The sequence below is a fragment of the Chiloscyllium plagiosum genome, unplaced genomic scaffold (genome assembly GCF_037043375.1).
Source record: "Chiloscyllium plagiosum isolate Xiang-an unplaced genomic scaffold, Cpla_swu_hap1 HiC_scaffold_31, whole genome shotgun sequence".
Classification (NCBI taxonomy): domain Eukaryota; kingdom Metazoa; phylum Chordata; class Chondrichthyes; order Orectolobiformes; family Hemiscylliidae; genus Chiloscyllium; species Chiloscyllium plagiosum.
The window spans coordinates 43834730-43857242 of NW_028270169.1; positions in this window are offsets into that span (position 1 = coordinate 43834730).

Consider the following 22513-nt stretch of genomic DNA (forward strand, 5'->3'; position numbering starts at 1 on the left):
CCAGACTGGAGACTGTCACGGGGAGGGGGGGGCTCAGACTGGAGACTGTCTTCGGGAGGGGGGGTCCCAGACTGAAGACTGTCACGTGGAGGGGGGTCCCAGACTGGAGACTGTCGTGGGGAGGGTGGGATCCCAGATTGGAGACTGTCACGGGGGGGGGGTCCCAGACTGGAGACTGTCGTAGGGAGGGGGGGTCCCAGGCTGGAGACTGTCGTGGGGCGGGGGGTTCCCAGACTGGAGACTGTCGTGGGGAGGGGGGGTTCACTGGAGACTGTCGCAGGGAGGGTGTTCCCAGACTGGAGACTGTCGTGGGGGAGGGTGGGGGGTTCGCAGACTGGAGACTGTCGTGGGGGAGGGGTCACAGACCGGAGACTGTCATGGGGAGGGGGGGCCCCAGGCTGGAGACTGTTGTGGGGAGGGGGGGGTCCCAGACTGGAGACTGTCATGGGGAGGGGTGTGGTCCCAGACTGGAGACTGTTGTGGGGAGGGGGGGGTCCCAGACTGGAGACTGTCGTGGGGAGGGGGAGTCCCAGGCTGGAGACTGTCATGGGGAGGGGGGGGGTCCCAGACTGGAGACTGTCGTGGGGAGGGAGGGGTCCCAGGCTGGAGACTGTCGTGGGGAGGGAGGGGTCCCAGGCTGGAGACTGTCGTGGGGAGGGAGGGGGTCCCAGACTGGAGACTGTCGTGGGGAGGGGTGGTCCCAGACTGAAGACTGTCACGGGGAGGGGTTCCCTGACTGGAGACTGTCGTGGGGAGGGTGGGTCCCAGACTGGAGACTGACATGGGGAGGGGGGGTCCCAGACTGGAGACTGTCGTGGGGAGGGGAGTCCCAGACTGGAGACTGTCGTGGGGAGGGGTGGTCCCAGACTGGAGACTGTCATGGGGATGGGTGGTCCCAGACTGGAGACTATCGTAGGGAGGGGGGGTCACAGACTGGAGGCTGTCGTGGGGAGGGAGATCCAGACTGGAGACTGTCACGGGGAGGGGGTCCCAGACTGGAGACTGTCATGGGGAGGGGGTCCCAAACTGGAGACTGTCATGGGGAGGGGGTCCCAGACTGGAGACTGTCACGGGGAGGGGGTCCCAGACTGGAGACTGTCACGGGGAGGGGGTCCCAGACTGGAGACTGTCATGGGGAGGGGGTCCCAGACTGGAGACTGTCGTGGGGAGGGTGTCCCAGACTGGAGACTGTCACGGGGAGGTAAGTACCAGACTGGGGACTGTCGTGGGGAGGGGGTCCTGGAGCTTTGAAACCCTGTGTGGTCTGGAATGTTGGCCCGCTGAGGCTAGGTGCCAGTGGAAGGACTGTAAATCGAGTATCGGTTTTTCCAGTTTTTGTTTGTATTCTAATGCTGAATCTTTTATTTATTATTTTTTCCACTTCATACCAAATACTTAAGTATCTGTACCTTTGCACCTTGTGCCTAAGATGGTGCTGTAAGTGATGACATTGCAATGACTTCACTGTACTCATTCGTGTGCACGTGACAATAAAGCTCATTCAGTTCAAATTATTTTGATATTTCACTTTTCATGTTGTCAGATGTGTTAGTGGGCTTGGAGGTGGATTTGGTTGAGAGTTGGGTTGTAAGAATTATTTGTGTCTCTCTTGTTTCTCACAATGTGTACTAGTTAGTCATTTTGGGCTTTCTCTGGCTTATCTGAAAAGCAAGATCACACCATCCCTCAAGAGATTGTTTAGTTAACCACTACTAATAGATTAAGTAAGGAACTCAGTTAGATGTATCCAGGAACCTTTAAGATTCAGTTTGCCCAAACTGATGGTCACTCTAAATCTGCTAAATTTGCTTTCCATTAGATGTTGCCCTAACTGACTGCGGGGAAAATTCTAGGTGTTGTATTAGTTCTGATTTTCTTTGTTTCCACATCTCTTTTGTGCATCTTAAGACATTCCTCGTCCTCTTGTTGAATCTTGGTTCAAAGTTCACCAAGGTTACATCACACATGTGCTTTGTTGCAGTTTAATGGTGATATATCTCATGACTGTACAATCTGTTCTGCTGATACCATAGCAACCAGAAAATTCTCCTTGGTTACTAGCTGTCCTTGTCTGACAGATAATATCCATTAATGTTTCATTGTGTTCCTCTATCACATGAGTGAGATTCAGTTTGCCTTCATTGAAAAGGAACATTTAAGACATGTCTTTCTCCTTAAGGTGATGGTGCGAGTGATGGTTATTGGGAGAGTGATGGTGACTGGGGGATTGACAGTGACTGGGGGGAGCGATGGGTATTGGGAGAGTGATAGTGACTGGGGGAGTGATGGTTATTGGGAGAGTGATGGTGACTGGGGGAGTGATGGTTATTGGGAAAGTGATGGTGACTGAGGGAGTGATGGTTATTGGGAGAGTGATGGTGAATGCGAGAGTAATGTTCATTGGGAGAGTGATGGTGACTGGGGGAGTGACGGTGAGTGTGAGTGGGGGAGTGAAGGTGACTGAGGGGAGTGATGGTTATTGGGAGAGTGATGGCAACTGGCGGAGTGATGGTGACTGGGGGGAATGATGGTGACTGGGGGAATGATGGTTATTGGGAGAGTGATGGTGACTGAGGGGAGTGATGGTTATTGGGAGAGTGATGGTGACTGGGAGGAGTGATGGTTATTGGGAGAGTGATGGTGACTGGGAGGAGTGATGGTTATTGGGAGAGTGATGGTGACTGGGGGAGTGATGGTTATTGGGGGAGTGATGATTATTGGGAGAGTGATGGTGACTGTGAATGGGGGAGTGAAGGTGACTGAGGGGAGTGATGGTAAGTGGAGGGAGCGATGGTGAATGGGGGGGGCGAAGTTGATTGGTGGGGAGTGATAGTGGGATGCATGGTAATTGGAGAGTGGAGAGCAATTGGGGAGCAGAGGTGATGTGGGTTAATAATGATTGTTAGATGATTGGGGGGCTTGAGGATAAGGATGGGTCTGGGGTAATGCTCAGGATGTTTGTCCGTGGAGCCAGGGAAGGAGCACTGGCCGATGGTGAGGGATGTACCTGGAAGGGTGATAATGGAAGTGCTGGTGTGGGTGATGATGCTGATGGGAGAAAGTGAGGACTGCAGATGCTGGAGATCAGAGCTGAAAATATGTTGCTAGAAAAGTGCAGCAGGTCAGGCAGCATCCAAGGAGCAGGAGAATCGACGTTTCGGGCATGAGCCCTTCTTCAGGAATGAGCTCATGCCTGAAGAAGGGCTCATGCCCGAAACATCGATTCTCCTGCTCCTTGGATGCTGCCTGACCTGCTGCGCTTTTCCAGCAACACATTTTCAGCTGATGATGCTGATGGTCAGGGTAATGTTGCTGTTAGGGAGGAGGTACAGGTGGGGAAGGAGGTAGTCTAGGTTTGCAAAGGGACATGATGGTGTGTAAGGCATAATAACAGGACAAACACTGTGTGGATGGAGTTCAATATGGATTAGGGGTGAAGGTGGAGAGGGAGTGATGAGGGAGAAAATGATGGAGATGGGAGATGGTGACCCAGGTTCCTTAGATATTGCAGATGTTTGATATCTGCCCACCCTGAAGTAGTAAAGCTGAAATGTCATCACTGCCAAATCCAACAGAACTGAGTCCACATCTGTGTTGTGATGGTGATGAAGAGACCCACTATCATGTGTGCTTCCTTTCTCTATAGGTGATTCTCGACTTATTGAATCTTTTAGTTTGAATTAGTTTCTGTGTGGTGTGGAATTAATGCCCAGTCTTGCAGTCTGCAGGTTCTATATCTGTGTGTTCAATACTCGAATGGAATCGACATTATTGTCTCCCCCTAACTCTGCATCTCCCTGTCTCTGCTGTTACCGTTCTCTGTTTGGCTGCTTCACTGTGTGCTATGTTTCCTTGGGAACGATTGTCCTGTTCACAAACAAATGGGCAGTGGGAGGTGTGCAGGCTTAGGAGAGCAATGGCCACATAGATGAGTCAATAGGAGCTCTCTTGGCTTGCCTCCTTACCAAGGTGGTTGATAGTATGATTAGATGCTGAAGCTGTGCTTTTTTGCATATGACAGCGAGAAATGGCAGCATTGGTTAGTAGGCAGTGTGGATTCGGAATCTCTAGTTACAATGGGAAACATTTTTAAGCCCTTCTAATGGGCATAAACCTATCGGCTACTCGATAGCCTTGTGTTGTTAACGCTGGGCTGTTAATCCAGAGACCCAGGATCTGAGGCTGAATCCTGCCACGCACTTTAATTCAATAAAAAAAGTAGGAACTTAATGATGACCATGAATCCATTGTTGATTGTTGGTTCACTCATGTCCTTTGGGGAAGGAAACTGCCATCCTTACCTAGTCTGGCCTACATGTGACTCCAGACCCCCACAGCACTGTACTTGATTCTTAACTGCCCTCTGGGCAAGTAGGGGTGGACAATAAATGCTGGCCTAGTCAGCGATGTCCTCATCCTCTCAATGAATAAAAGAAATGTGTCTCCACACAGCTTTACCTGGAAAGAGCTGAGATTTCCTTTACGTCTTCCCTTGGAACATATGTTCACGTGGTTTGAGGGCAATGGTAGGGACGAATAGCGAGGGCAGTGACATCCAAATAAATTATTCAACGGTCTATTAGCAGGAGTGCCCAGTACAGGAAGAGGCCATTCAGCACTTTGAGCCTGTTCTGCCATTGAGATCACCTTTAACCTGTGAAATTTCTACTTTTGTCCCTATCCCTTAGTACCTTTGAAAACAATACTTTCTGAATTTATTCTCAGAATTAAAATCAACAGTTGATGAAACATCCATTGACCTTTCTGGAAAGGAGTTCCAAATACTTTCACCACTCTACTTTATGTTCATCCGCCTTTCTGAACTTCACTCGAAAAGGTCAGGCTCCAATTCATGAACAATGCTGCCTAGCTCTGCAGAAATAATTTCTCTTTCTCTATTCTATCTGCTCCCCTTCACCCCTTAAATCTTTATGTCCCAGGGTACAGTTTGTGTAATTTATCCATTGTATTCTAGGTGTCATTCTGATAAACTTTGTTCCTGCAGCTTAACCAGTTTCTGAACTCAGTCACGAATGGGAAGTAGTGGGATATACATATGTTCTCTAACTATCACACTGTGATAAATATCTTAGCTCCTATAACATAAGGATGGGATGCACATTATGTTGTGAAGAATGCACCAAACCTTTATTACAGCACTTGCTATCTATACATGTATACTATGACCACAGGCACTGACCTATGTGGTTGAAGCATTTCAGGTGTAGTATAACACTCTCCCCATTTAGCATGCATGTCATGTGCAAGAGAACAGAGCTCAGTAAGATGAGGACTGGGAACTACATACCAGTAGGTCACATGCCATGATGCAATCATTCCATCACAAGCATGTCCCTTAAGTTATATAGCAAATGTGCTGCAAGGCATAATACAACAAATAATGTGCCATAAGCTTTAGTGTTATCCCACAGCCTCTTCTGTGGGACCTCCTAGCATCCACATATGTAACATCTACAAAGATACCCCTATCATTATTTTAATTACTTTTACACAAATTTCAACTAGGATTGTAATGCTAGCCTAGTGTTTGCACATTCATACTGGATCTTTCATCTGCTGAAAATGTTCAATTCCGTTGCTCACTACTTATTAGGAATTCTACTAATTTCCCAACAACAAATGTTGGGTTAATTGCTCCGTAATTTCCTGATTTCCATCTTTCACCTTCCACCAATAACGGAATGACACACAATTTCCCAATCAAAGTGAAAGGATCTTGAAATTGAGACAACGTTGAAAGATTACAGTGAAGACATGTCAGCTGCTGCCTTTAAAACCTAGGGAGTGAAATAATCTGATCCTGGGGATTTGTCAAACTTTGGTCCCACTATTTCTTTTGCTACTGTTACTCTTTTCACAATAATTTTGGGGAGGCTCTTTCTTTGATTTGGGGAACACTTCAGTGGTTCAGGACATTCAGCCTGGACTTCGGGACAGGCAGCAGAGAAAAATGGCCAAGCAGAGGCTGATAGCTAAGTTCAGTACCCATAGGGAGGGCCTCAACCGGGACCTTGGGTTCATGTCACATTACAGGTGACCACCATTGCACTACACACACACACAGATACTCCTACACACACACTCTCTCAAAACACAGGCACTCCTATACACACAGACACACATACACACAGATGCACACACAGACACCCACCCACACCCTTGCAGACACACACTCCCACACTCACACATGCACCCTCTCACAGACTTAAGACACTCTGCACTCACTACACACACACATACACTTTCTCACACTCACAACCCCCACCCCAGACAGACACAGACAAAGACCCACATGCACACATATATTTTGTGTGGTGAATTTGTACTTGAAGTGTTACATTGTATTTTGCTCAAAAACTGCATAAATTTATGTAAAACTCCGTTATCTCACTTTTTAGATGAGAATCAATCTAAACAGCATGGCGTAGACAGAGAACACAGGGGGCCAACACCTTCAACATATTGTCTAGCTATCGCCATTGTTAACAGCTAACCAGAGAATGGTTAAAAAAGGTTTTGTGATTTACACATGAAAGAAGTGAAACTATCATTGTATTCTAACAGATGAAAGGCTTAACAGACAATCAATTTTTCAATGTATAATTTCAGTTGCATCACACTGTAAATTTTTGCTATAAATTCTGTGTGTTAGGATTGAGCCCTCCACTACCACCTGATGAAGGAGTGGCACTCTGAAAACTAATGCTTCCAATTAAACCTGTTGGACTATAACCTGGTGTTGTGTGATTTTTAACTTTGTACACCCCAGTCCAACACCGGCATCTCCGAATCATTTCTTTGATTCAGTAGCTGTTTCCTTGAGATATTGGGCATATGGAGCCATTTTACCCCTTTAAATAGAGTTGCAAAATAAATATTCAGCATGTTTGCTATTTCCTTATTTCAATGGATAATATCATTATCAATTCAAAAGGTGCCCATGTTGTTGCAGCAATCTATCTCAGATCCACTCAACAGGTTCACTACCTGTTTGACCTGCACTCACCTGCCTCTCCCAATGTATACAATAGCTGCAATTCTCCATTAAAACAACTCAGCTACGTGCTTGCTGAACCTTCCCAGGTACACAATTCCGCTTCTACCAGGAGGTCTGCTTACCCTCAGGAGCGGATTGGGTTGTCTCATGTGTTAACGTTATTCTCAGCTTGTTGCAAATATGTGCAAAAGCAACACATTACATCTCATCTGCAGATAGGCAGGTAGTTCTGAACTTAGCAAACTTTCCAGGCTGAAATACCCAGGTGCTGCCGTTAAAGGGCATCTTGATATCACTCCACTCTGCACCAGGCTGGAGAATCACTCCAAATGTGTTGGTCACTCCATTGACCATCCTTGGAGAGATCTCAGAGTAGACAAAAGGTGGCTGATTTTCTATCCATTGAAGAAGCCTGAAGCATTAGCATTCAGACTGAGGTGGAGATGGCCAAGAGTGTTAAGTTCCTGGGCATAACGATCACCAACAATCTGTTCTGGTCCACGCACTTTGACACCATGGTCAAGAAAGCACAGCAAGAGAACAGAGCTCAGTAAGAGCTATATACTTTTCGGTCACATGCTATGATATAATCATTACATCACAAGCATGTTCACTTGCTCAGGAGGATAAGGAAATAAAGACTCTTATAAGTTTTGATAGACACACTGCAGAAAGCATCCAATCTGGATGTATCATGCGTGGTATGGCAACTACTCTTCCCAAGACTGCAAGAAACTACAGAGATTTATGACCACAGCCCAGTCCATAATGAAAACCAGCCTCCCATCCTTTGACTTCATCTATACTTCCCCCTGCCTAGGAAAAGCAGTCAACATAATCAAAGAACTCTCCCACCCCAGTTATACTCTGTTCCACTTTCTTCCATGATGAAGAAGATATAAAAGTTTGTATACACATATGAACAGATTCAAGAACAGCTTCTTCCCTGCTGCTGTCAGACTTCTGAATGGAGCTTTTTAACATTAATGTTGATCTCTCTCTGCACCTTCTCGGCAGCTGTAACATTGTATACTTCACTCTGTCCTGTTACCCTGGTGAACTTTGTATGGTACGAGCACCTGTAAAGCAAGGAAGACAACACTTTTCCCTGTACCTCTGCACACGTGACAGTAATAAATCAAACCAAAGCAAATCACACATCAAATGTCGATGCGTAGCTTTCAGCAGACCCTCCCATATTACGCGGTTCAATACATTCCCCTCCTCAGGCACTGCTCGTTCCTCAACAGCTGGAGCCTCTGGTGCTGTAGGTACTCAGCATCTCTTAACCATCTCCTCCTGATCTGCACCAGTGCCAACTCCTGCCGGGCTGAGGTGGCCAAACATTTTGCATTTTTTTCAGGGAAGTAGGTAATAAAATCTTCGCCTCTTTCACTCAAGAATCCACTGAAATTGGCTCACTTGCGTTTTTGATCTCGTTAAAGAAGCTTGATAGTTGTATGCTTAAAATTGAAATGTTGAAGAAATATTTTCATCAGCGACTGAGGGGGTTTTAAATAAAGGAAGGGAACTAATCTCTCTCCACGCCTGCTCAGAATAATAGGAAAAACAGAACCAAAGTGAACTTCTTAATTGGTGAGAGGCTAGAAAGTGTTGAACTTCACAGGGACTTGGGTGTTGTTCAATGTTAGTATAAAAGTGGTGCTCCCTTAGTTTTGTTATTTCTTGCAAATTGCCCTGAAATCAAAACCTCCCACAAATATGTACTTTTTTCTGCAATAACCAAGTTATTCTGCAATAACCAAGTTTACTCAACAAATCTCTTCAAGTTAGACCACAAAGATCCTAATCAACAGATCTAGCATCCACTACCATTTGTGGAATATTGTTCCAAACATCTACCTCCCTTTGTGTATCGAAGTGCTTCCTCACATCTGTCCTAAACAGTTTGGCCCCAATTCTCAAACTATACCCCCTCATTCTAGAATCTCCACTCAGTGGAAATATTCTATCTTTGTCTACACAACGTCAATATCTCGAAGACTTCAACCAGATCACCCCAAACCTTCTAAATCCCAGAGAAAAGAAGCCTAATGTGTATAATGTCTCCACAGAACTTAGTCCCTTTATAGGGTGAATGTTTTCTGTTATGTGTGAGATTTCAACTAAGGGATATTATTTTTTTAAAAAAAGAGCAGTCAATTTTAAGATGGTGCTGAGGAGATTTTCTTTTCATTTTGCTTACAGAATTAGCTTCCCCAGAAAGCAGTGGAAGTTGGGGCATTGCTTTTATTTAGATATATATGCTTGATAGATAAGGGAGTCATGAGCTACGAGATGCAGACAGGAAGGTAGAGCTGTGACAACAACCAGATCAACCATGGATCATGGGACAGGCTTAAAGGGCCAAATGGCCTACTCCTGCACTTAATTCTTCTGGTCAACACTAGAACCAGGCTGTTGATTTTATTGTTGTCAGGTTCAGCTATGTAATAACATTTTGAACAACTTGCCAGCTGCAGGTAACTAAGCAACCAGGGTAATAAGCAGCAATAGCTTGAAATTGGGAGAAGAATTCTCCCCAGTTTGTCCAACTTCAGTTTCACCTGAAAATTATCTTCTTGACAACTCAGCTATATGAGGCCTTCAGAATCATGACATTTGTCCAGCCAACCCATCAACTCATTTCAGAAACTACAGCCCTGCTTTGAAAGAGAAGCTGAGACAATTGCAAAACAGAATTGAGTTGTTATTTTCTTCATCGGTATTTCATTATTGTGTGATTCCTCGTGCATATGAGACAAATGAGTGATTCGTCACAATTTTAAAGCTCTGAGGTAAGTATGGGATAACAAATAATCCTTATCAAAAGAAGAAGTTCACAGACAAGCTTGCTGTTGGAATTATTGAAATTGAGACTATCACTCTTAGGATAAGAAAACCCAAATGGATCAGAGAAGGAACACATTGATCGCAGACAGTGAGAAACTCATAACTTCTATCAGTGGCCCTGCATTCAGTGAGTTCAGCCATTTCTTAATTACACATGAAGTGAATCATATTGGTTGAAGACTGGCATTTGTGACATTGGAGACCTGAGGAGGAGATTGAGATGACTGAAGTTTTAATTCATCTGGGTCTTCCCCTGTTGGGCAGGGGAGACACAAATAGATGGAAAAGGCAATTTATACAGCTACCTGCTATTGAGCAGAAGTTACTGGCAGTGAAGTCAAGACTGGTTTACAATAGATGGCTGATTGATGTCCCCTGCTTTCTGTTAGCACAATACCTTTTGCCAATGGTTAAAAGAGTTCATTGTCTATAAGCTCACTTTTTTTGGCTTCACTTTGGCTTTTCTAAAATCCAAGCTCAATGCCCCTAACCTCACACTTAAGATGATAAGAACATAACACATAGGAGCAGAATTAGGCCACTTGGTCCATTGAGTCTGCTTCACCTTTTGATAATGGCCGGTATGTTTTTCAATCCTATTCTCCTGTCTTCTCCTGTAACCCACGATCCCCTTACCAAACAAGAACCTATCTATCTCGGTCTTAAATACTCACAATGACTTGGCCTCCACAACCCTCTGTGACAATGAGTTCCTCAGATTAATCACCCTCTGGCTGAAGAAATTCCTCCTCATCTCAGTTCGAAAGGGTTGTCCCTTCATTTTAAAGGCTGTGCCCTTGGGTCCAAGTCTCTCCTTCTAGTACAAACACCTTCTCTATGTCCACTCGATTCGGCCCTCTAAGTTTCAATGAGGCCCCTCCCTCATCCTTCTAGACTCCATCGAGTACAGACCCAGAGTCCTCAACTGTTCCTCTTATAACAACCTCTTCATTCCCGGGGTCATTCTTGTAAACCTCCTCTGGCCCCTCTCCAGGGCTAATCTTTGCTTAGGTACTGGACTCAAACTGTAAACAACATGGCAAATGCAGTCTGACCCGAGCCTTATACAAGCTCAGCAGTACATCTCTGCTCTTGTACTCTAATCCTCTCAAAATGAATTTGCCTTCCCATCTGCCAACTGAATCTGCTTGTTAACTTAAAGAGAACCTTAACTAGGATTCCCAAGTCCCATTGTGATTATTGATTTACTTACTGATTTAGATCATGCATCCTCCATTTCTCTGTCTTTTATAATGGCCTTTGACCAACCACCAAACCTTGGCCTCAAAACAGAATAAATGGCAGTCGTTCTTATCCACCCAACCATTAGGGGGAGCCCTGACTACAATTTCACATTGTTCTTGGTCAGCTCCTTGCCCCATGCATTCTCAGGGCTAAGAATTAATCTCTCTAATTGGATCAGTTCTTCTCGCTCCTCAAGGACATTTCAATCCCAGGTTAGACCCACTGTTCATCCAGATGAAAAATGAATTAAAACCGATTCTCATTAAGAAGCACTGCATAACACGATCAGCTAATTTGAAGTGAACTCTTACTAAAAATATATTTTCAATGCTTGCTCAATCAGAATGAACAAGTCAGATTCACACAGGTCCCTGGAAGTGTAATCCAGAAACAAAGTAAAATAATTAAATTTTACAGCTTAAGTTATTAGCGGATCCTGGTCACTTTAAAGTATCAGATATATGAATGGAATGAAGTAAGATGAAGCACCACAAAGCTTCTTTAATCTCTGTAATCTTCAGCATTTAAAATTTATTTATTTATTTGGGGCTTCATTAGTCTATTGCAGAATCTTCTGGCTCTCAAAGTAAGACTCTTTACAACTTAGACTTTTAAAAGCCAGTTTTTACTAAAGCAATTATCTAGCTTGCTATCAACTGATTCCCACCCTGAAACAGTATGCGCTCCAAACAAACTTGTCTCCATGTAGTGGTCGAGTGGTAAAGTGCTGATAATAATCTGCACTGCACACTGATCTCTATATCCATCATCACCACTCCCCTCACTCAGTGGAACACTACACACATTGCAAGGAGGCTGCAGGCTAACCTCAGTAGCGTATTCCTTTATATATTACAGAAACTGTCAAAATATTATTGTACAGCTTCATTTAAAATGTAATATTATGCAAACATGTTTAAAATTGTAGGAATTCCAGGACACCTGGAGGCCATTTAGCCCCATCAAATCATTGATAGCACTGGCTGTCTAACCAATATTTGCTTCATTTCAGTTAAATTAAGAGTTGGAAAGTGGTAAGTATTCATTTTACATCAGGGAGGTTAACGGAAGGTTCAGAATCCTGAAGGGTTTTGATGAAGCAAACAAAGAAACATTGTGGAGTTTCACAATAAATCAGGATTACTCGTTCCCCATCCCACTGATCCCCTCATCTTCCTAACCCCCAATCTGACAGCTTCCTACATACACACAGGGGGTCAGAGGTGTGGGGTTAGTGTCTGTGAGCAGGTGTGATGTTAGTGTCAGTGAGGAGGTGTGGGGTTAATGTCAGTGAGGGGGTGTGGGGTTAGTGTCAGTGAGGGGGTGGGGTTAGTGTCAGTGAGGGGCATGTGGGGATAGTGTCAGTGAGGGGCATGTGGGGATAGTGTCAGTGAGGGGGTGGGGTTAGTGTCAGTGAGGGGGTGTGGGGTTAGTGTCATTAGGGGGTGTGGGGTTAGTGTCAGTGAGGGGGTGTGGGGTTAGTGTCAGTGAGGGGGTGTGGGGTTCGTGTCAGGGAGGGGCATGTGTGGTTCGTGTCAGTGAGGGGCATGTGGGGTTATTGTCAGTGAGGGGGTTTAGGTTTAATATCAGTAGGGGGTGTGGGGATGCTGTCAGTGAGGGGCATGTGGGGTTAGTGTCAGTGATGGAGGGAGATTAGTGTCAGTGAGGGGGTGTGGGGTTAGTGTCAGTGATGGAGTGAGATTAGTGTCAGTGAGGGGGTGTGGGGTTTGTGTCAGTGAGGGGCATGTGGGGTTATTGTCAGTGAAGATGTGTGAGGTTAGTGTCAGTGAGGGGGTGTGAGGTTCGTGTCAGTGATGGGGTGTGGGGTTAGTGTCAGTGAGGGTCATATGGGGTTAGTATCAGTGATGGGGTGAGATTAGTGTCAGTGAGGGGGTGTGGTGTTAGTGTCAGTGAGGGGGTGTGGGGCTAGTGTCAGTGAGGGGGTGTGTGGTGTTGTATCAGTGAGGGGGTGTGGGGCTAGTGTCAGTGAGGGTGTGTGTGGTGTTGTATCAATGAGGGGGTGTGGGGTTAGTGTAAGTGAGGGGGCGTGGGGTTAGTGTCAGTGAGGGGGTGTGGTGTTAGTGTCAGTGAGGGGGTGTGGGGTTAGTGTCATTGAGGGGGTGTGGGGTTAGTGTCAGTGAGGGGGTGTGGTGTTAGTGTCAGTGAGGGGGTGTGGGGTTAGTGTCAGTGAGGGGGTGTGGGGTTAGTGTCAGTGAGGGGGTGTGGTGTTAGTGCCAGTGAGGGGGTGTGGTGTTAGTGTCAGTGAGGGGTTGTGGGGTTAGTGTCGGCGAAGGGGTGTGGTGTTAGTGTCAGTGAGGGGGTGTGGGGTTAGTGTCAGTGAGGGGTTATGGGGTTAGTGTCGGCGAGGGGGTGTGGGGTTAGTGTCAGTGAGGGGGTGTGGGGTTAGTGTCAGTGAGGGGTTATGGGGTTAGTTCGGTGGGGGGTTGTGGGGCTAGTGTCGGCGGGGGGGGTGTGGTGTTAGTGTCAGTGAGGGGGTGTGGGGTTAGTGTCAGTGAGGGGGTGTGGGGTTAGTTCGGTGGGGGGTTGTGGGGTTAGTGTCGGTGAGGGGGTGTGGGGTTAGTGTCAGTGAGGGGGTGTGGTGTTAGTGTCGGCGAGGGGGTGTGGGGTTAGTGTCAGTGAGGGGGTGTGGGGTTAATGTCAGTGAGGGGTTGTGAGGTTAGTGTCAGTGAGGGGGTGTGGGGTTAGTGTAAGTGAGGGGGCGTGGGGTTAATGTCAGTGAGGGGTTGTGGGGTTAGTGTCGGCGAGGGGGTGTGGGGTTAGTGTCAGTGAGGGGGTGTGGGGTTAGTGTCAGTGAGGGGGTGTGGTGTTAGTGTCAGTGAGGGGGTGTGGGGTTAGTGTAAGTGAGGGGGCGTGGGGTTAGTGTCAGTGAGGGGGTGTGGTGTTAGTGTCAGTGAGGGGGTGTGGGGTTAGTGTCATTGAGGGGGTGTGGGGTTAGTGTCAGTGAGGGGTTGTGGGGTTAGTGTCGGCGAGGGGGTGTGGGGTTAGTGTCAGTGAGGGGGTGTGGTGTTAGTGTCAGTGAGGGGGTGTGGGGTTAGTGTCATTGAGGGGGTGTGGGGTTAGTGTAAGTGAGGGGGTGTGGTGTTAGTGTCATTGAGGGGGTGTGGGGTTAGTGTCAGTGAGGGGGTGTGGTGTTAGTGCCAGTGAGGGGATGTGGTGTTAGTGTCAGTGAGGGGGTGTGGGGTTAGTGTCAGTGAGGGGGTGTGGTGTTAGTGTCGGTGAGGGGGTGTGGGGTTAGTGTCAGTGAGGGGTGTGGGGTTAGTGTCATTGAGGGGGTGTGGGGCTAGTGTCAGTGAGGGGCTGTGTGGTGTTGTATCAATGAGGGGGTGTGGGGTTAGTGTCAATGAGGGGGTGTGGGGCTAGTGTCAGTGAGGGGGTGTGGGGTTAGTGTCAGTGAGGGGGTGTGGGGCTTGTGTCAGTGAGGGGGTGTGGGGCTAGTGTCAGTGAGGGGTGTGTGGTGTTGTATCAATGAGGGGGTGTGGGGTTAGTGTCAGTGAGGGGGTGTGGGGTTAGTGTCAGTGAGGGGGTGTGGGGCTAGTGTCAGTGAGGGGGTGTGTGGTGTTGTATCAATGAGGGGGTGTGGGGTTAGTGTCAATGAGGGGGTGTTGGGCTAGTGTCAGTGAGGGGGTGTGTGGTGTTGTATCAATGAGGGGGTGTGGGGTTAGTGTCAATGAGGGGGTGTGGTGTTAGTGTCAGTGAGGGGGTGTGGGGTTAGTGTCAGTGAGGGGGTGTGGGGCTAGTGTCAGTGAGGGGGTGTGTGGTGTTGTATCAATGAGGGGGTGTGGGGTTAGTGTCAATGAGGGGGTGTGGTGTTAGTGTCAGTGAGGGGGTGTGGGGTTAGTGTCAGTGAGGGGGTGTGGGGCTAGTGTCAGTGAGGGGGTGTGTGGTGTTGTATCAGTGAGGGGGTGTGGGGCTAGTGTCAGTGAGGGTGTGTGTGGTGTTGTATCAATGAGGGGGTGTGGGGTTAGTGTCAGTGAGGGGGTGTGGGGTTAGTGTCAGTGAGGGGGTGTGGGGTTAATGTCTGTGAGAGGATGTGGTGTTAGTGTCAGCGTGGGTGGTGTGGTGTTAGTGTCAGTGAGGGGGTGTGGGGTTAGTGTCAGTGAGGGGGTGTGGGGCTAGTGTCAGTGAGGGGGTGTGGTGTTAGTGTCAGTGAGGGGGTGTGGGGTTAGTGTCAGTGAGGGGGTGTGGGGCTAGTGTCAGTGAGGGGGTGTGGTGTTAGTGTCAGTGAGGGGGTGTGGGGTTAGTGTCAGTGAGGGGGTGTGGGGCTAGTGTCAGTGAGGGGGTGTGGTGTTAGTGTCAGTGAGGGGGTGTGGGGTTAGTGTAAGTGAGGGGGCGTGGGGTTAGTGTCAGTGAGGGGGTGTGGTGTTAGTGTCAGTGAGGGGGTGTGGGGTTAGTGTCATTGAGGGGGTGTGGGGTTAGTGTCAGTGAGGGGGTGTGGTGTTAGTGTCAGTGAGGGGGTGTGGGGTTAGTGTCAGTGAGGGGGTGTGGGGTTAGTGTCAGTGAGGGGGTGTGGTGTTAGTGCCAGTGAGGGGGTGTGGTGTTAGTGTCAGTGAGGGGTTGTGGGGTTAGTGTCGGCGAAGGGGTGTGGTGTTAGTGTCAGTGAGGGGGTGTGGGGTTAGTGTCAGTGAGGGGTTATGGGGTTAGTGTCGGCGAGGGGGTGTGGGGTTAGTGTCAGTGAGGGGGTGTGGGGTTAGTGTCAGTGAGGGGTTATGGGGTTAGTTCGGTGGGGGGTTGTGGGGCTAGTGTCGGCGGGGGGGGTGTGGTGTTAGTGTCAGTGAGGGGGTGTGGGGTTAGTGTCAGTGAGGGGGTGTGGGGTTAGTTCGGTGGGGGGTTGTGGGGTTAGTGTCGGTGAGGGGGTGTGGGGTTAGTGTCAGTGAGGGGGTGTGGTGTTAGTGTCGGCGAGGGGGTGTGGGGTTAGTGTCAGTGAGGGGGTGTGGGGTTAATGTCAGTGAGGGGTTGTGAGATTAGTGTCAGTGAGGGGGTGTGGGGTTAGTGTAAGTGAGGGGGCGTGGGGTTAATGTCAGTGAGGGGTTGTGGGGTTAGTGTCGGCGAGGGGGTGTGGGGTTAGTGTCAGTGAGGGGGTGTGGGGTTAGTGTCAGTGAGGGGGTGTGGGGTTAGTGTCAGTGAGGGGGTGTGGGGTTAGTGTAAGTGAGGGGGCGTGGGGTTAGTGTCAGTGAGGGGGTGTGGTGTTAGTGTCAGTGAGGGGGTGTGGGGTTAGAGTCAGTGAGGGGGTGTGGGGTAAGTGTCAGTGAGGGGTTGTGGGGTTAGTGTCGGCGAGGGGGTGTGGGGTTAGTGTCAGTGAGGGGGTGTGGTGTTAGTGTCAGTGAGGGGGTGTGGGGTTAGTGTCATTGAGGGGGTGTGGGGTTAGTGTAAGTGAGGGGGTGTGGTGTTAGTGTCATTGAGGGGGTGTGGGGTTAGTGTCAGTGAGGGGGTGTGGTGTTAGTGTCAGTGAGGGGGTGTGGGGTTAGTGTCAGTGAGGGGGTGTGGGGTTAGTGTCAGTGAGGGGGTGTGGGGTTAGTGTCAGTGAGGGGATGTGGTGTTAGTGCCAGTGAGGGGGTGTGGTGTTAGTGTCAGTGAGGGGGTGTGGGGCTAGTGTCAGTGAGGGGGTGTGGGGCTAGTGTCAGTGAGGGGGTGTGTGGTGTTGTAGCAATGAGGGGGTGTGGGGTTAGTGTCAATGAGGGGGTGTTGGGCTAGTGTCAGTGAGGGGGTGTGTGGTGTTGTATCAATGAGGGGGTGTGGGGTTAGTGTCAATGAGGGGGTGTGGTGTTAGTGTCAGTGAGGGGGTGTGGGGTTAGTGTCAGTGAGGGGGTGTGGGGCTAGTGTCAGTGAGGGGGTGTGTGGTGTTGTATCAATGAGGGGGTGTGGGGTTAGTGTCAGTGAGGGGGTGTGGGGTTAGTGTCAGTGAGGGGGTGTGGGGTTAATGTCTGTGAGAGGATGTGGTGTTAGTGTCAGCGTGGGTGGTGTGGTGTTCGTGTCAGTGAGGGGGTGTGGGGTTAGTGTCAGTGAGGGGGTGTGGGGCTAGTGTCAGTGAGGGGGTGTGGTGTTAGTGTCAGTGAGGGGGTGTGGGGTTAGTGTCAGTGAGGGGGTGTGGTGTTAGTGTCAGTGAGGGGGTGTGGGGTTAGTGTAAGTGAGGGGGCGTGGGGTTAGTGTCAGTGAGGGGGTGTGGTGTTAGTGTCAGTGAGGGGGTGTGGGGTTAGTGTCATTGAGGGGGTGTGGGGTTAGTGTCAGTGAGGGGTTGTGGGGTTAGTGTCGGCGAGGGGGTGTGGGGTTAGTGTCAGTGAGGGGGTGTGGTGTTAGTGTCAGTGAGGGGGTGTGGGGTTAGTGTCATTGAGGGGGTGTGGGGTTAGTGTCAGTGAGGGGGTGTGTGGTGTTGTATCAATGAGGGGGTGTGGGGTTAGTGTCAGTGAGGGGGTGTGGGGTTAGTGTCAGTGAGGGGGTGTGGTGTTAGTGCCAGTGAGGGGTTGTGGTGTTAGTGTCAGTGAGGGGGTGTGGTGTTAGTGTCAGTGAGGGGGTGTGGGGTTAGTGTCAGTGAGGGGGTGTGGTGTTAGTGTCAGTGAGGGGGTGTGGGGTTAGTGTCAGTGAGGGGGTGTGGTGTTAGTGTCAGTGAGGGGGTGTGGTGTTAGTGTCGGTGAGGGGGTGTGGGGTTAGTGTCAGTGAGGGGTGTGGGGTTAGTGTCATTGAGGGGGTGTGGGGCTAGTGTCAGTGAGGGGCTGTGTGGTGTTGTATCAATGAGGGGGTGTGGGGTTAGTGTCAATGAGGGGGTGTGGGGCTAGTGTCAGTGAGGGGGTGTGGGGTTAGTGTCAGTGAGGGGTGTGGGGTTAGTGTCAGTGAGGGGGTGTGGGGCTAGTGTCAGTGAGGGGGTGTGTGGTGTTGTATCAATGAGGGGGTGTGGGGTTAGTTTCAATGAGGGGGTGTGGGGTTAGTGTCAGTGAGGGGGTGTGGGGCTAGTGTCAGTGAGGGGGTGTGTGGTGTTGTATCAATGAGGGGGTGTGGGCTTAGTGTCAATGAGGGGGTGTTGGGCTAGTGTCAGTGAGGGGGTGTGTGGTGTTGTATCAATGAGGGGGTGTGGGGTTAGTGTCAATGAGGGGGTGTGGTGTTAGTGTCAGTGAGGGGGTGTGGGGTTAGTGTCAGTGAGGGGGTGTGGGGCTAGTGTCAGTGAGGGGGTGTGTGGTGTTGTATCAGTGAGGGGGTGTGGGGTTAGTGTCAATGAGGGGGTGTGGTGTTAGTGTCAGTGAGGGGGTGTGGGGTTAGTGTCAGTGAGGGGGTGTGGGGCTAGTGTCAGTGAGGGGGTGTGTGGTGTTGTATCAGTGAGGGGGTGTGGGGTTAGTGTCAGTGAGGGTGTGTGTGGTGTTGTATCAATGAGGGGGTGTGGGGTTAGTGTCAGTGAGGGGGTGTGGGGTTAGTGTCAGTGAGGGGATGTGGGGTTAATGTCTGTGAGAGGATGTGGTGTTAGTGTCAGCGTGGGTGGTGTGGTGTTAGTGTCAGTGAGGGGGTGTGGGGTTAGTGTCAGTGAGGGGGTGTGGGGCTAGTGTCGGCGAGGGGTTGTGGGGTTAGTGTCAGTGAGGGGGTGTGAGGTTAGTGTCAGTGAGGGGGTGTGGGGTTAATGTCTGTGAGAGGATGTGGTGTTAGTGTCAGCGTGGGTGGTGTGGTGTTAGTGTCAGCGCGGGGGTGTGGTGTTAGTGTCAGTGAGGGGGTGTGTGGTGTTGTATCAATGAGGGGGTGTGGGTTATTGTTAGTGAGGGGGTGTGGGTTTAGTGTCAGTGAGGGGTTGTGAGGTTAGTGTCAGTGAGGGGGTGTGGGTTTAGTGTCAGTGAGGGGGTGTGGGGTTAGTGTCATTGAGGGGTTGTGAGGTTAGTGTCAATGAGGGGGTGTGGGGTTAGTGTCAGTGAGGGGTTGTGAGGTTAGTGTCAATGAGGGGGTGTGGGGTTAGTGTCAGTGAGGGTGTGTGTGGTGTTGTATCAGTGAGGGGGTGTGGGTTATTGTTAGTGAGGGGGTGTGGGGTTAGTGTCACTGAGGGGTTGTGAGGTTAGTGTCAGTGAGGGGGTGTGGGTTTAGTGTTAGTGAGGGGGTGTGGGGTTAGTGTCATTGAGGGTTTGTGAGGTTAGTGTCACTGAGGGGGTGTGAGGTTAGTGTCAATGAGGGGGTGTGAGGTTAGTGTCAGTGAGGGGGTGTGAGGTTAGTGTCAATGAGGGGGTGTGAGGTTAGTGTCAATGAGGGGGTGTGGGGTTAGTGTCAGTGAGGGGGTGTGGTGTTAGTGTCAGTGAGGGGGTGTGGGGTTAGTGTCAGTGAGGGGGTGTGGGGTTAGTGTCAGTGAGGGTGTGTGGGGTTAGTGTCAGTGAGGGGGTGTGGGGCTAGTGTCGGCGAGGGGTTGTGAGGTTAGTGTCAGTGAGGGGGTGTGGGTTTAGTGTCAGTGAGGGGGTGTGGGGTTAGTGTCAGTGAGGGGGTGTGAGGTTAGTGTCAGTGAGGGGGTGTGGGTTTAGTGTCAGTGAGGGGGTGTGGGGTTAGTGTCAGTGAGGGGGTGTGAGGTTAGTGTCAGTGAGAGGGTGTGGGGTTAGTGTCAGTGTGGGAGTGTGGGGTTCGTGTCAGCGAGGAGGGTGTGGTGTTAGATTGATAGGTGTCAGTGTGGGAGGCTTAGACTCAGAGGTGTCAATGAGGGATGTGTGGGTCGCACTGTGATGTGTCCGTGACGGATCGTGTTGGGCTAATGTCACTGGGGATTGGGGCTAGGCTGAGAGGTGTCAATGAGGACTGTGTGGTGTTCATGTCAATGAGGGGTCGTGGGGATAGTGTCAATGAGATTAGGTAGGGATAGACTGAGAGGTGTCAGTGAGGGGCCTGGGTTTAGGCCGGGAGGCATCAATGAGGGTGCTGGGGTAGGGTAAGACGTGTCAGTTATGGGGGATTGTGGGTATGTCAAGCTGGCTGGTCCCAGTCAGGGGGATATGGACACCATGGATGCAAACAGCGCCCATGGGTTTCTGCGCCATTAAACATCCACTATCACTCTGCCAACTCGCTTCAGTGGGCACATGATATTTCGCCTCATCTTTACTCAGGCAGGAGAGGTTTATCTAATCTGGGGTGCCATGAGGTAAGCAGGTTAAGGTGGGGTGGGCAGTGAGTCAGACCTTGCAATGTGCTGCTTGTTGACATTGTGAAAGCTGCTTCTATCGTGTTGTAATTCATGTCCGTTAGAACGAAATATGTGCAAGCTATGGCCTCGTGGCATTATCAATGGGCTGTAAATGTAGGCCTCCAGATGATGCTGTGGGGGGCCCTGGTTTGAAGCTTGCCATGGCAAATGGAGGAGTTTGAATTCATTTTTCTTTTAATCCGTAATTAAGTGTCTAATCATGACCGCAAATCCATTGTTCATTGTTGAAAAAACTCATCTGGTTCACTAATGTCCTTGAGGGAGGGAAACTGGCATCCTTTCCAGGTCTGGCCTACATGTGACTCCAGACCCTCAGCAATGTGACTGACTCTTAGTTGCCCTCTGGGTGAATTAGAGAAGGGCAATAAATGCTGGCTCAGCCAGCAACACCCTCATCCCTTGAATGAATAAAGGGGTTAAAAAAAAGGCTTGCTTTGTAATCAGTGTGAGAAATAAACTGGCGAACACGATGGCACAATTTGCCTCTTTCTCTGCTCAATCTGTTCTTTTACATTCTTTCATGAGATCTAGGCATTGCTGTCAGTCTTTAATACCCAATTCAGAGTGATCCTGTGACCTTGCTGCCATTTCCCAGTACTCAATTATACTTCTTTTACATATTTATTTATTCCTCAGTGTTAGAGGTCACGACACCACCATTTTGGGGTAAACCGTACTATGTATCAAGAACCATATCTTGGAAAAGTCTTCTCTCCTGCTTATCCTGATTCTAAGTTTTTCCGATTTTTACTGACCATTTTTGTGTGACTCACCCTCTCAAAGCTTTTCACAACTTCTCAAAACTCTCTGAGGTCCACTTTAATCGTCTGAAATCCAGTGAAAAAGGGACTAGAATTTTTCAAACTTTCTCTCGGAACTGCAGCATGTTATCATCCTAATGAATGTTACCTGAGGAGATCAGTTACTGATCTCCCTTGCGTAATTCCAACAAGCAAGATATAAGAAATCGGGTACTGCTGGAACTCCCCCACAGAGTGGGTAAGTACATTCCCTGGTGTGATGTCGGGAAACATTCTTGTTTGAGTCTGTGCCGAGTCACATATGATCACAGAGAGAGTATGAATAGTGCTATCCAAGCCTAATGAGTACAGCGCAGCCAGGATTTCTACCACTGCACACCTCCTAGCACCCCTGCAGATAACTGAGTGAATGGGTGATTAAAAAAGACAGTTTGATGCTCTCCTGCAATGTCCACATATCGAATTCTGTGTTGACACTCAGTAGGCAGACTAAGACATAACAAGTGATCACTTGGAGCTAGCTGATAGTACCAAGAGGTAGTCTGTATCCGAAGATTCATACCATCATGTCACTGAGATTAAACTGTAGGGACTGAGTGTAATGGGTATTTAATTGAAGGAATTGAGTGTAATTTAGAATTAAACTGAGGGGGGCAAGTTTAATTTACATTAAACCGAAGAGATTGTTTGTAATTTAGAATTAAATTAAAGGGATTGGATGTAATTTGGAATTAAATTTAAGGGGCTGAGTGTAATATAGAATTAAACTGAAGGGATTGAGTGTAATTTGGAATTGAATTTAAGGGACTGACTGTAATATAGAATTAAACTGAAGGGATTGAGTGTAATTTGGGATTAAACTGGCCTGGCTGGTATGCACCAGATTGTGAAAATCTCGTTATCCTGAAGCCCATTTGCTTTCCTAGTCAATTCAGTTATGGGTCCCAGAAAGCAAACTGTGCCCAGGGAGTCCTCAGCATAGAGTGAGCCAACATTATTGTGAGATGTGAAAAGGTGGGGTGAGATGGAGTGCAGAAAGGTACACATTTCCAGAACAATCCAACAATGTAAAGATGATTGAATGACGCATTGTCATCCAAGCCTACACTCACAGGAAACAGATGGAGGATGTACTGAATTTAAGAAATCTAATTTTATAAACTGATATCTACTCCAAAATCCCCTTCATATTTAACCTTATTTTCTAATGAAGCAGAAACTGTTCACATGATAGTCTCCCCAAACTGATAGGCAGGATAGTGCACACTGTAACTGCAACAATGTGCTCTGTGTTGACATTTCTACCGATCCTGTTCAATAGCAACCTGATTACATCATTAACCAATCCATAATTATTTTATTACATGTAGGAAATGCGTAGAGTGCTTCACTCAACTACTCGTCCTCTTCTGAAATTATTATTACCTCATCGATCCAAATACATAAAGTGCTGTTCATTATAAA